Source organism: Acinonyx jubatus, chromosome B2, assembly GCF_027475565.1.
Source record: "Acinonyx jubatus isolate Ajub_Pintada_27869175 chromosome B2, VMU_Ajub_asm_v1.0, whole genome shotgun sequence".
Lineage (NCBI taxonomy): Eukaryota > Metazoa > Chordata > Mammalia > Carnivora > Felidae > Acinonyx > Acinonyx jubatus.
The window spans coordinates 74,484,188-74,494,492 of record NC_069385.1 but is presented as its reverse complement, the minus strand read 5'-3'; the positions used below and the strand labels follow the sequence as shown (position 1 = coordinate 74,494,492).

General features: G+C 37.7%; 1 long non-coding RNA gene across 1 annotated transcript in view; it reads right to left on the bottom strand.

Moving 5' to 3' along the window:
* Positions 1-1,515: 1,515 nt before the first annotated feature.
* Positions 1,516-10,305, bottom strand: part of LOC113598502 (uncharacterized) — a 299,088-nt gene continuing 290,298 nt past the window's right edge. The window contains exon 8 of the long non-coding RNA XR_008298486.1: positions 1,516-5,397. This is a non-coding gene — a long non-coding RNA (uncharacterized LOC113598502). The remainder of the gene's footprint in view (positions 5,398-10,305) is intronic.

Here is a 10,305-nt window from a genome sequence, read left to right as displayed (position 1 = left end):
AGTCGGACGCTCAACCGACTGAGCCACCCAGGCACCCCTTGCGGGAGCATTTTTACCTAATCACTCACTAATGGGAACATTAACTCAGTACCCTGCCTTCCCTGCAGCTCCCTGTTTTGTACCTCCCAGTTCTCTCATCCTGTACCAGTGTGTATGTTTGGAAGGGTTTACAATGAGATAAAAGAACCCTTCAGATAGTAGCTGAGCTGGGACTCTCCTTAAAGTATGATTCCTAAATACATGGTTCTTGGCCAATCCTTCCTTTCTGTCTCTCAATCCAATGTCTATCCACTTTTCTATCCATTTATCATCTCCAGGCATATTTTAAAAGTCACCAAATCTGTGACAAGTCTTTATTTCTAATTAAAGAGAGGCTGTCAATCATTCAACAGATATTTATTGAATGCCCACTATTTGCCAAATGCTGAGATTTCACAATCTTCTCTACTAACTTCTATTTGTTTTTGTTTAAATATTGGCCAGGTAGGTACTAATAATTACAAAGTCTCAGCTCCAATCCTGATATTAGGTATGCCGATAATTAGCTGTGTGACCTTGGACAATTTACTTTATCTCTTTGGGTGTCAGTTTCTTTTCTAAGATGAAGAGAATATTATACTGCTACGGGCTGATTTGTGTCCCCCCAAAATTCATATGTTGAAGCCCTAATTGTGACTGTATTGGGAAATAGGGCCTTTACAGCAGTGATTAGGTTAAAATGACGTCGTTAAGGTGGGGACCTGATCCAAGCTGACTGGTGTCCTTATAAGAAGAGATCAGCTCCCAGATAGGCAGAGAAAAGACTGTATGAGACACAAGAAGGCGCCATCCACCAACCAAGGAGAGAGGCCTTAGGAAAAACCAACTCTGCCAACACCTTGATCTTAGACTTCTAGCCTCCAGAACTATGAGGAAAGAAATTTCTGTTGTTTAAGCATCTAGTAACCTGTGGTACTTGGTTATGGTAGCCCCAGCAAACTGATACACATACCTAACCACCCTTGCAATTCTACCATCCTGAGATCATCTCTCCCTTCCAGGGAAGTAAAAAATATACTCTACTTTTTCAAGGTGCCTGGGTGGCTCAGTTGGTTAAGTGTCCAACTTCAGCTCAGGTCATGATCTCATAGTTTGTGGTTTCAAGCCCCATGTCGGGCTCTGTGCTGACAACTCAGCGTCTGGAGCCTGCTTTGGATTCTGTGTCTCCCTCTCTCTCTGCCCTTCCCCTGCTCATGCTCAGTCTTTCTCTCTCTCAAAAATAAACAAACATTAAAAAAAAAATTTTTTTTTATTTTTAAATTTTTTTTAACGTTTTATTTATTTTTGAGACAGAGAGAGACAGAGCATGAACGGGGAGGGGCAGAGAGAGAGGGAGACACAGAATCGGAAGCAGGCTCCAGGCTCTGAGCCTTCAGCCCAGAGCCCGACGTGGGGCTCGAACTCACGGACCACGAGATCGTGACCTGAGCTGAAGTTGGCTGTTTAACCGACTGAGCCACCCAGGCGCCCCTAAAAAAATTTTTTTAATACTCTAAGTAACAATAAAAGTGTTTTGAAAATGTATTGCATCTTGTTAGTTCTCCCTTAACTGATTAACACTAGCAAACCGAGCCCTACAGGAGGAATTTTTAAAAATTCTTTTTAAGGATTAATTGCTCTGCAGTGAGAACAACCTTCAAGTACACAGATTTTAAAATGTTTGTCTCTCCACAAACAACTGTATTAAATGGTCCCTGAAATTTCACTGAAGTACTGAAGCAGAACAGCAGGTTCCTCTTAGACCCCATGCAAGCGACTGCAGGAAGAGCAGACGTCCAGGGTGGCACCCTGCAGCAGAAGGGGAACAGAATGTGGTCCTCCTGGACCTCCAGTGAGGTTCATATACGCTGAAAAAAGCTGATCAGCCATATCTAGTTGAGGTCTGTGGTTGTTTTGGGGGTGGTTGGGTTATTTTTTAACACCAGATTTGTCCTCCATATTTCACAGTGCTTCCACTGGTAATGCCTCAGGAATCTGAATTTAAACAAAAGATACCTCAATCATTATACTGAGTGTCAACTTGCAGATTTCTGAAAGTTTGGACAGGCTGACAAACTTTAAACAAAGGTGAAAAAAACTAACTCTAAGACAAAGACCTATAAATCTGAAGGAAAGGGAGGGTGGCCTGGGTAAGGGTTATGGGGGTGACATTTTTCTTTTATTAACTGCTAGACAGGAAATGAGGCTTAAAGTATTGAAGGGATGATGAAGGAGAGGGGAAAGAGGGATCAGGTAAATGGATTGCAAAAACAACCACAGCAAAGGTTAAAGGGTGCGTGCTGAGAAATTGGTTTTAGCAACTGATTCTGTTACACAGAAACAGGAGCCAATAATCTGGGATCCTCCGATATTAACTTGTAACTCTATTAATTGGTATACTACCTCAAGTGAAACCATCGGAAAACCTGGTGTTCTTCTCATTCCTCAAACTTACATTAATATCTTTGAATGACGGTGAATGTATTACTTGGTGATCATTCCTGAAAACCATCACTTCATTATTGCTTTGTTTCAGGCCTTCCCAAATGTTACAACTACCCATCCCCAGGAGAGCAACTGCAGCAAGAACACATCAGTGGCAGTGTCATAACAGTAACATGCGAGAGTGTTTGCATGCCTTTGTGATTGTTTGTCATGACAGTAAGACTTGGGGATTTTAGGAGAAAGGGTATTACAAAAAGGACTGGGTTCTATCACTACGGTAATAAGACCAGGTCTATTAGCTGGTCATTTAAAAACTTCCACTGTCTTGATTGCCTTCCAGTGAAATACTTCATTTAATTTCCCCATAATCCAAACCCTCTCCTGCCCATCACACCTTTAATAACCCTACGTCATATGCTCATTAATCTTTCTACCTCTACATCATAGAGTTTTACATTTTAATATTAGAGCCAGTCATCTTGTTAGTTTGATTTATTGTCTTCCTCCTTCGAAAAGTCCACACTCTCTTTCTATGTACTATAAATAACAAAGCATGGCTCCGGATTGAATAACGGAGCTGTAATTCAGGTTTGGGACTTAGCTGCCATTCCTAAAGCCTCAAGCTGCACCCCTGGGGATCATAGTGTCAGTAGAGGCTGGTGATTGAATTATAGCCCTGCAGTCAATCAGGGACGGTATGCTATTCAAAGCATTTCTACAAATGACAAGTTATTAGTGCTTTGAAATGAAAGTTAAAACTACAGTAGATCAGATGTTAGTTTAATGAGGATAGCTTTTTTTTTCCCCCTACTTAATGAGGTAGGAGCCTTTTTCCCCCTATTTCTCAAATAAATCATAAGCCATAAAAAAGAGCAATCTCTTAGGTAATCAAGCTTTATTGTTTTGTTACTATTACTGGTAATATTGCACAGCTTTGCGAAACACATTCAGTTTTTAGAGTACTGAAAAAAGTACAAAGAATAAAACAAAAAGAAGGAAGGAAGGAAAGAAGGGATGGAGCGAAGGAATTTATTTGAATGCTATCCTAAAGTTCCATTCACCTCACAATTGAATTTCATAATTTTAGATAGACACTGTTGAAGAGCTATGAATATGAACACATGGCAAATGACAAAGTAAAATCAAACAACTAAATTATAAGCCTTAAGATGTCAAGTTAAATAGGGCCATATATCTTGGTTATTAATGATTCAGGAAAATAGACCATAGCTGCAGAATATTGTAGAATCCTGGGGAGCTCCCAAAAGCTATCTTTGAACACTTCTTTCTTTAATACTAACAGAATGCTCCATTTTAATTTCTCAAACATTAAGATTTTTGATGATAAATGTTATTATAAAGAAAATATTTTTTCAGAAATACAACACAATCAGCTTCCATCTGTAGAAAAAGGCTCTTATAACCAAATCACTCGCCTGAAATTGTATGCTTATCTTTGGGCAGAGATCCTTAATCATAGACCTTTTTGAGAATTGATGAAAACTATATACCTTGCCCCAGAAAAAAATGACAATGACAAACAACATCTCTCTCTCTCTCTCTCTTTCTCTCCCTCTCTCTCTTTCTCTCTCTTTCACACACACACACACACACACACACATACACACACACATTTCACGGGGTTTGTGGCCTCAGGATAGAAACCTGTGCCTGGTGGTGTGAACTGTGTTTTAAAAAGAAAATATATCTTTCTCTAGTTTTTACATAGATTACATCTAATTTCAATCCATTAACAAAATATTTAATTCTTGATTTGAAGATCAGAATCAAATTCAATTCTATGGGGAGCTAAACTTTATTGTTTATTATGTTCTAAAAACAATTATCTCATTTCAGAGGACCAAAATGTTTGATATGAGGCCTGTTCTTTTGGTGCTGCTCTTAATCAGTGCTATGAAAGTGTTCTTGATGGGGAAGGGTAATATAATAATCTAAAAATTAGGGCTGTTTTATTGCCAGGATTCTAGTGAAATAAGTCACAGAAATAATTAGTGTTATTATATTCATAATGAAACAACAGATGCAATTGGAAATATTCCCTGGGCCCAAATTTGTCATCAGAAAATAAGCATACTTATAACTCAATCCAATAATGTAAGCATTTTGGACAACAAGCCTCTGATAAGAAACTAATATTGTATAGTGCACATTATAAGCTTATTAACTCATACTTACATGTCCAGAAGCAAAAAGAAATACAGGCAAAACCATAATATGTTTCTTTCATGAACTTTGCCTTCCCTCAGCAATTCGTTTGAGCTACACTACTTTCTTTCATTGCTTTAAAATTTTCTAACCATTAGTAAAAATACCTAATTTTATCTTTATTCTTTTGTTTCATTGCCCTTTCGAACATCCAGATCATAAAGGCTCTGAGTGTGGTATATGCTGAGGCACTTTTTCTGTAGTCTTAGTTAAGTAACATAAGAAGCAGTCCACGAGCCAGGGAGTAAGCCATGGGTGTGACCAGATGACCGGTTGGAGTCCATTCCCCACATCATTCAAGGTCTTTGAGACACGCAGTGACAGAAGCCCTTGATGCTTTTCCCCAGCTATGACTCATAGGGCAGCAGTGCCCAGGGGTTACTTCATCAACTTTTCCTTCTTCGACCGGGCTCAGAGTCATTTTAAGTTTCATTCAAGATGGAGGAGTTTTTAAAGGCAACTAAGTCTGCCAAACCAACTATCACAGTGAATTGAGAGGTCTCAGTTTAAAATAAACTGGAAAACACTTCATTCCTGTAGCAAAAACGTCCCCATCCAGTAAATGTCAAAGATAATCTGCACTCACCCTGCATGAGCCAAGTAGAAGCCTCTACATTTCGCCAGATACTAAGGCATCTTGGAATTCCCAGTCTCTGTACCCAAACGACCCAAAGCTGTTCTCCTGCCTTCCAGAGATGAAAACCCACCCTGTTAAAAAAAAAAAAAAATGCACATGAAAAGAATCAAATGAGAATTCAGGCAGTAAGTGGGGACATTTTATCCTTGATGCTAAGATCCAAGGAAGTGAAATGTCCCACATTTACCACTCTTGCAAATGAGCAGCCCTGTTGAGACTCATAGCATCAGGATGGTGTCTAAACTCTATCAGGCTTGAAGGGTTTTGAGTCACTGTGAAGTCATGTTCCTTGGAAATTTATGGGAATTCTTTGAGACCTGTGTTTAAATAGCACCCATCAGAATTGCCCTTTTATCCACAAAGTGATTTCCCCTCTAGAATTGCCTTTTTCCATTGTATTCAGTTTAGTCTGAGTTCATTTAAACTATCACATGCATAGAGGCATTGACTATGTCTCTAGGCAAACTCTGGGAAGCGTCTATCAAAATCCCACTAGGAGTCTCAGAGTCAATCCTACCCCACATTTCCTGAATTGTTTACTCTATGCAAAGTCCCACATATAGCAGATTTAGATATTTTTCCTTATGAAAGCTTCACGAATCTGGTAGCAGTATTAATTTCTTTATAGATACGGAAACTCAGAGAGAGGAAGTTGAAACTTTTGTACTGGTTTGGCAGATAGGAAAGAGCTTATAATGTGAACTCTGTCATGTTCTCTAGTTCTTTTTCCATTTATCCTTTTAACTACACTATTTCCTCCTGTACCTTGGAATAGTCCAAGTAGAAAATTAAATCCAGAGCCATTTTCACCTGAAATCATAGTTTGATGCTGGATTGTTCTTTTCTTTTTTTTTTTTTAGTTTCCAAATTACATTATAGACTTATCTTTCTAGCAATGTGGAAACCTCTCCAAGTATTGCACAAATAAAAATGCTAGTTAAAATATATAATCATAATTTAAATGCATGGAGAAGTTGGCCAGAGAGTAAGAATTCCTCAGATGTCAGAAACGATGAGAAAGCACAAATCCTCAGGGTAAGTACACGCTGGAGCCAGAGTTTGCCTGGGCAATACATGCCAATTCTTAGTGCTCTCAGGAGGGGCGACTTCAAGTCACAGACACCAACCTAAAAGCCAGCATCTCTCTGGGGAGCAGTTTTATCAGTGGGTGAAGTAGGAAAACACCCACCCCACGGAGGGAGACAATGCCTTCCTCTGCCTTTCCACTGGGAATTCCTAATCTCGAGCCACATTCACTGAGGACGATGTAGGGGCCCGATTTCATACACCTACATGGTCAAAAACACACAAACAAAAATACCCTAAACCGAGAATACAGTTTGAAACAGTCTCAGGTGATAGCTCCCTCATGTGCTCAGCAGAGGCAAAGGAAAGTCTGCTCTGGAGGAATGCACTTGAAAAATGGGCCATCTAAAGGTCAAACTCAAAAGGAACTCACACTCAAAGGGCATTAGAAACATACTGTAACATACGATAAGGTGAAGTAATGTCTGAATCGCACAAATACTATCCTTGAGCCAACAGACATATATAGAATACCGCACCCAGCAACCGGAAAATAACACATTCATCTGAAGTACACAGAAAAAATTTACAATAAGTAAACAAGGAGTGATCCCAACAATTATCAACAAATTTCAAAGACTCTATGCTATGAGGACCATATTTTATCACAACACATCAAATTAGTAATTAAGAAGATAATAGTAACTAAAAACACACTGTATTAGGAAATTGAAAAATACACTTTTAAGTAATACATGAATCACAGAAATTTAAAAATCCTTAAAAGTGAATGGTCATGAAAAATACTTATCGAACTTGTTGGAATCATCTACAAATAATACCTGGAAAGAAAGTTAAAGTCTTACATGTTTGTATTAAAAAAGAAAGAAGGTTGAAAAAAACTAACCTAGGCACTCAACTTAAAAAAGTTCAAAAAAGAGGGGCAACTGGGTGGCTCAGTCGGTTAAGCGACTGACTTCAGCTCAGGCCATGATCTCGTGGTACATGGGTTCAAGCCCCAAGACAGGCTCTGTGCTAACAGCTTGCAGCTGAGCCTGCAGCCTACTTCGGATTCTATGACTCCCCCTCTCTCTGCCCCTCCCCCACTCGTACTCTGTCTCTCTCAAAAATAAATAAAGATTAAAAATAAAATTTTAAAAAAAGCTCAAAAAAGAAAAAACTAAATCCAAATAAAATAGAAGAAAGAGAATAAATATAAGAGCAGAACTTGATGAAACATAATGAAACAATGACACAATAGAGAAAATAAACAGAAGAAACAACCAGAAAAGCTGGCTTATTTGGTTAAGTCTAGTAAAATTGATACACTTTTTGCAAAATTTACCAAGAACAAAATAGAGAAGAAACAGTATTAAGAGCCAAAAAGATTACAACTCCTTGTTTGCAGCATAGATTAAAAAAGCTAATGTAGGGGCGCCTGGGTGGCACAGTCGGTTGAGCGTCCGACTTCAGCTCAGGTCACAATCTTGCGGTCCGTGAGTTCGAGCCCCGCGTCAGGCTCTGGGCTGATGGCTCAGAGCCTGGAGCCTGCTTCCGATTCTGTGTCTCCTTCTCTCTCTGCCCCTCCCCCCTTCATGCTCTGTCTCTCTCTGTCTCAAAAATAAATAAACGTTAAAAAAAAAATTAAAAAAAAAAGCTAATGTAAAAAAGTATTTTGAATAACTTTTGGCCAATTTATAAGAATTAAACAAGTATGAGGCCATAAAGTAAAAATTAAAAACACATTTCAAAGAATTTGTAGCAAACAGACTACTTAAAATATAAGTGTAATGAAAACATTCTTTAAAAATGTATAAATTAACACACTAATTCAAGAACAAATAAAAATCCTGACTTGTCCTCTATCAATGCAAAAACTTAAGTCCATAGGTATAAATCTCTACACATAAAAGAAAACACCAGGATTGGATGGTTTTAAACATGATTTCTCCCAAATGCTGAAGGAACAAGACACTTCCCTTTTTACAAATGTTTTCAGGGAATAAAAAGAGGAAATATTTCTCTATTTTTAAAGCTAGTACTGCATTGGCACCAAAACTAAAGACAGGCCAAGAAAGTAAAATTAAAGTCTTATCATAAACATGAATTCAAAAAGCATAAGCAAAATATCTGTAAGCCAAACTCAGAGACATATAGAAAACATACATTACTTACGAATCAATCTAACAAACATGTACAAGATTTCACTGAAAAACTATGCAGCTTTATTGGGAGAAATTAAAGAAGACTACTCTGTTATTGTTTATTATTGTTACATAACAAATCACCAAAATTGGGGGTCTAAGACAACAATCAATTTATTTTGCCCATTTTCCATGGGTCAAGAAATAATAAAGAAAAAAAAGGCTTGTCTCTGCTTCATGATGTCTAGATTCTTAGCTGCGAAGACCTGAAGTCTGGAAGTGACCCTACAGTTGAAAACTGTACTCATCTGAGGATTTGCTCACTCATATGCCTGGCCTCTGGGCTGAAAAGATTTGAAGTTAGAACTGCTAAGGGGAGAACCTACCTGTGGTTTCCTCATGTACTTGACTTCTTGCAGCATAGTAGCCTCATGGGAAGGTAACATACTCATTTGTTCTTCCCCTGGAAGCTCAATTTTAAAAAACTGTTCTCTCCATATTGACATGGATTCAATGCATTCTCAATCAAAATTACAATAAAGGGTATGTGTGTGTGTGTGTGTGTGTGTGTGTGTGTGTGCGCGCGCGCGTGTAACTCAATAAGCTGATTCTAAAATTTACATAGTAGCACAGAATTATCCCAGGGAAAAACAAGTAGGCCAATGGAACACAAATGAGAGCCTGGGGAGAAAGCCATGAATATACAGACACTTGATTTGTGGGGGGAAAATATAGCACAGCAGATCAGTTGCTGAAAGATATTACTTTTTAATACATGATGCTTGGAAAACAGCTACCCATACAGAAAATTTGAAAATAGGACCCTGTAACTCACACCATACCAAAGGCTACTTCCGAAAGAATTAAAAACCTATCTATGAAAAGCAAACTATAAAGGTTCTAGAAGATAATATATAATAATCTAGAAGATAATTTTACATTAAAAACATTTTGGAAGACATTTTCATGACTTCATGGTATGATAGCACTTCTTAAGATATAAAAAGCATCAACTTTATAAGGAGAAAATTGGTAACTACAACATTAAGATCAAAGCAGTTGTTCATCATAAGATATTCTAAGTGAAATTAAAGAGTAAGTCACAGAGATTAAAAGGTATTTTCAACTTCTATTAACAACAAAGAACTTGTATCTAGAATACATAAAGAACTTCTACAAATCATTAATCAAAGGACAGTCCAACCAAGAGAAAACTGAGCAAAGGACTCGAAAAGGCACTTCAAAAAGAGAAAATTGAGATGGCCAGCAAACGTCTGAAATGGCTTTCACCCCATTGAGTAATTAAGAAATACAAATTAAAAACACAGTGAAATATTATTTCACACTCACTAGACTAGCAAAAATTAAGAGCTCTGACCCTACTATGCACTGGCAAAAATATTAACAATGAAGACTCTAACAGATGGCTGGTAGAGAGTAAATTGCTATAAACGCTTTGAAAAAAAATGGGATTACATAGAAAAGCTCAACTTACATATATGCCTTATGAGCCAGCACTTTCCTCATAGGTTTTACCATGAGACACACAAGAACATATTCAGAGCATCACTGGCTGTCAGAACCCCAAAATAAAAAAGGAACCCACAAATGTCTATCAATAGTAGAGTAAATAAATTATAGTATATTCATAAAATAGAGTACCACACAGCAATAAAAATGAACAAACTGTAGCTAAATGCTTTAATATGAATGATACCAATGTAATGATGAGTGAAAAAAAGACTCACAGAAGAATGCTCACAGTATATAGTAGAATTCCATTTATTTAAAATTCAAAAATAATACATT